This window comes from Mandrillus leucophaeus, unplaced genomic scaffold (assembly GCF_000951045.1).
Source record: "Mandrillus leucophaeus isolate KB7577 unplaced genomic scaffold, Mleu.le_1.0 Scaffold719, whole genome shotgun sequence".
Taxonomy (NCBI): domain Eukaryota; kingdom Metazoa; phylum Chordata; class Mammalia; order Primates; family Cercopithecidae; genus Mandrillus; species Mandrillus leucophaeus.
Window position 1 is genome coordinate 634,647 of NW_012107797.1, and position 4,975 is coordinate 639,621.

Sequence of the window (4,975 nt, forward strand, 5' to 3'; positions counted from 1 at the left end):
AGACTTACCCCTGAAGGGCCCAGGTCACAGATGTCTCATTCTGGCCTCTCAGGGAGGTTCTTTCAAGTCACTGGAGAGAGAGGCGTGCAGGCGACCCTGGGGAGGGGCCAGAAGGTAGCTGAGCCTGGGTTGCTGCTTGACCCCTCCAGGAGCAGAGACTCAGACACTCAGGCACCCTGGGACTGTGCCTTTCAGAAAGACAGCAGGGGGCTCATCAGAAATCATCTGACTGCTCTGCTTTTTGGCCCATAGTTAGTTCCCATTTGAGATCTGAATCAGAATAGCTATGTATTTACCTAAGAGAACTCTTTTGTGAAACAAACGAACACACGAACAACAACAACATAAACAGAAAATATTCACCAACTTTATTAATGTAATAGTATTTTTTGTTTGTTTGTGTTGAGACGGAGTCTTGCTCTGTTGCCCAGGCTGGAGTGCAGTGGCGTGATCTTGGCTCAGTGCAACCTCTGCCTCCCGGGTTCAAGCGATTCTCGTGCCTCAGCCACCCGACTAGCTGGGACTACAGATGCACAAGACCACACCTGGTTAATTTCTGTATTTTTAGTAGAGACGGGGTTTCACCATGTTGGCCAGGCTGGTCTCGAACTCCTGACCTCAAGATCCACTTGATCAAGATCCTCTTGATCTATCTGCCTCAGCCTCCCCAAATGCTGGGATTACAGGCCTAAGTCACCGTGCGGAGCCCCCAATTTTTTTTTTTGGAAAATAATATGAAACCAGCACCACCAGGTAAGTGTTACAAGACTAAATGTCCACATTTCTTGTTTTGATAGCTTCCACACACCAAAGCTTCCTCAAGGACAACTGCCACCAGAGTTGCCGCAAAAACACGTTTTTCACTGGGTGTACCGTCACTGTCAACTCCTCAGGCAGAAGACTGAAATATTATTTCTTTTTAGAAGATCTTAGTTTAGGGAGAACATATCAATATGGAGAACAGAGTTTTGCTTTTTGAATTCAAGAAAAACCATGAACGAATCTATCAGTTTTTCTCCGATACAGTGTACCTGAGTGCTCTGTGAAGAATCCTTTTCCATTTCTCTCATGTGTCTGGGTGAAGGGAGAGGAGGTGTGGCAAGGTGCTGGTATATTAGCAGGCACTCCTGGTGATGCCCTGGGCTCCGCTCCCTTTCTACTGGTGGTAGAAGGATTATTTTCTGGCAGCTGCAGCAGCTTAATGTTGAGGAGGAAGGGGCCACCCACCAATCATCTTTTCTTTTCTTTTCTTTTCTTTTTTTTTTTTTTGAGACAGAGTCTCGCTTTGCCACTTGGTCTGGAGTGCAGTGGCACAATCTCGACTCACTGAAGCCTCTGCCTCCCAGGTTCAAACAATTCTCGTGCCTCAGCCCCCTGAGTAGCTGAGATTACAGGCATGTGTCATCACACCCAGCTAATTTTTGTACTTTTAGTAGAGATGGGGTTTTGCCATGTTGGCCAGGCTGGTTTGGAACTCCTGATCTCAGGTGATTCACCCGCCTCAGCCTCCCGAAGTGCTGGGATTACAGGCATGAGCCACCATGCCCCACCCAATTACCTCCTCTTGAAGCCGAATTTTTTGCATTCATGGAAGAGGTCTGTCTTAGAGCTCCCCAAATCGACAATCTTTGGGGAGCCATTTCTATTTTTGACACAGTCTTCTGATGGCCACCACCAGCCTGCTTGCAGCAAAAGATCAAATCAGGATGATGTTTTGCTGTCGCTCCCGACGTAACCGGCCACTGGGCTACCCATTAAGATAACTCTGAACCCAATGCATAAACACATCTTTTCCCATTTAGAAATCATTCCTTTTGCTTTCACAAATTCACCTCACCTAGAAATAGTTCCTTTGTTCTCGTCATCTCCAAATCACTCCAGTTTCAGGAACTGACATTTCAGTTGCTTAGCCTTGCCTTCTGATATGGTTCAGACATGCAGGCATTTGGGATTTTAAACTTATTTCAAAACTGAAGAGAGACCTGGTCCCTGGGGACGAGCAGGACAGGGACACGTCAAGTCACTGCTGGTCCTGCTTCATGAGGGGACACCAATAGGAAGCTTCATAGCAACCCATGTTTCATACCATCTGGTGCACATATCAATATGTTTTCCAGAAGATAATAAAGGGGGAAGAATAAACATCTTCAATCCCTCTCAGAGAAAGGCTATTCATCTTAAGAGTCCACACTCACCAGGCTCAGGATCTCCAATCCCACCTCTGCTCTACACAGGTGAAAACCATCTTCTCATTGCACGGATGAGGAAACTGAGACTCAGGTCAAATAGCCACACAGTGGAGGAAGGTCTGTGCTGGATTGGGGCTGAGCTCCAGCTGACCCGAAGCTGCCCTATGTGCCACTTTGACATGTTCGCTTCCAGTGAATCATGTATTGGAAAAACAGGTTGACTTGTTTACAGTCAGAGACACAGTCTGACTTACTGTGCTCGTTTTTGTTTTTATGCCCCTTGTTGCTGGGTATCTTAAAAAAGGAATAACTCTTCTAATGCATGCCTTAAACAGCACAGAATTGTGAACCAAACCTGACACAAAGATAGCAATTTTTTAAATATTTAAAAGCAAAAAAGTATACAGAACAACAAATAAAAACAATTTTACCCATTTCACTACTTCATATACTCCCTGATATATATGTACATAATTATAATCACAATGTAGATATAATTTTGTTGTTTTGCCTTTCAAAAACGTTGTGTTGTGGCTATCTCCCCCATTTCTAGCATTTACATAATTACTAATTGCTGGATGTCATACTATGCATTTCACCTATTGACACATACATGCTTTCCAACTTTTCCGTTGTATGATCTGCTATAATGAACACTTTCACACATACCGTATTTTTCTTCAGTTATCTTGGGATTAGTTCCCAAGGGGCCATATTAGTGAAATAGTATGGAATATTTTTACACATATCACTAAGTTATTACTCTCCCAAACTGATAGAACCAATTTGCAGGGCCACCAGTGCCAGTTTTACCGCAACCTTGCCAGCCAAGTGGGCAAATCTTCCAAACAACACTGATTTGCCTGATGATTAACTATTCAAAATGTTATGTATTTCCTTACAATTATCATGGCAAACAACAAAACATCCGAAGAACTAGAAAACTGAATTCAGATGGGATTCTAGTTACAGAATTTTAGTGCTCGTAAAGACCTAAGGAGGGGGAGGCTGGGCGTGGTGGCTCACATCTGTAATCCCAGCACTTTGGGAGGCCGAGGCGGGCAGATTACCTGAGGTCGGGAGTTCGAGACCAGCCTGACCAACATGGAGAAATCCCGTCTCTACTAAAAATACAAAGTTAGCTGGGTATGGTGGCCCATGCCTATAATCCTAGCTACTTGTGAGGCTGAGGCAGGAGAATTGCTTGAACCTGGTAGGTAGCGGTTGCAGTGAGCCAAGATCGAGCCATTGCACTCCAGCTTGGGCAACAAGAATGAAGCTCTGTATCAAAAAAAAAATAAAAATAATCAAATAAAAAAGTTAAAAAATAAGTTAAAAAGAAAGACTTAAGGAGGGGGAAAATGAAGGAACCACTTCAAGCTCAGTCTTTACTCAAACACATGAAAAACGAGAGGCTCATTTGTCTGAAGTCCCAAATCAGGTCGTTAAGAAAACGGGATGGACAAATCGATGGGGAGGTGGCTCAACCTCTTTTCCTTCTCAGGCAGAAGCCCCTGAGTAAGCCCGCCACTGCCACCCACTGCCCCTGAAAGGACATCTGAACACAGTGATTCTGGTGATGCCATGGCTCCAACCAGCAAGGAGCATTTCAAAAAGAGCTGCAGAGAGTCTGAGCATTCCAACGAGAGCCGTATCCCGAACACCATCCACTTAGCTCTCACTTTCCTCCTCCTTCCTTTCCCTGCCTGCTTTCTGTTTTTAATTAGGACCTTGGAACTTACTAGTACAGATCCAACTCATTTAAAGACTGACTTTCAAGTTGTTTAAGTCTTTTAAGGAAAATGACTCTTGGTTTCCATCCTCTATCTGTCATTACACTCTCATGCATCTCAGGGAAATTAGCAACCTGATTCTTGCCCCGACTGTCATTTAAAATAAAAAACTTTCTTATTTGCCATCTAAGAAAAAGTATAGTAAACCGACAGCAGGCGGATAGGGGTAATGAAACATAATTAGCCGTATTCAGCAAGTTCCTGGGATCATATTTACCTGCATCGTCAGGTAACTGGGGGATGATGTATATTTGCCGCCGTGATGCAGGTGTGTGTGTGGAGTCTGTGTGTGCTGGAGAGAGCAGTGTGTCCCCCTAAGGGCCTCAGAGTCCCAGAGCTGCTCACACTGCTGCCTCACTGGATACACAGAACCAGCAGGTAACATCCACTCAACACAAAGCCTCCAAACACCTCTGCCCTGCCCCCTGCCACGCCCTGGGAAGGTGTCTGGGTCTCCTCACAGGGGCTGTTTGAAAGTAGCCTACTTCTGATGATTAAGGTCCTCTGGCACTTTGCAGGTATTATGTAGTGAACCCTCTCACAACAGCTATGAGAGACTGCTGCACTCCCCAGATGAGCAAACCTAGTCTCCGAGAGCTCGGTAAACCACCCGCAGTCTGTGGGACAGCTGGGGTCTGAACCCAGGCCATCAGGCTGCCTCTTCCCAGGGACCCGGGAATGGAGGGCATTGTGGCTTAGCCTCTCAGCCTGCTCAGAATGTCCCTCCAAAGAGCGAGAGGATGCACAGCCTCACTCAGGAGGGAACCCTGCCAACAACATTGAATCTGAACCCAAGCCAATCTTAGACTGAACCTTCAAAGTACAATTAAATGCCATGAGGAAATGGAACATTCGACAAGGTGTTAGGTAGCATCTCTTTTTATTTTTATTTATTTATTTATTTATTTTGAGATGGAGTCTGGCTCTGTCGCCCAGGCTGGAGTGCAGTGGTGCGATCTCGGCTCACTGCAACCTCTGCCGCACAGGTTCAAT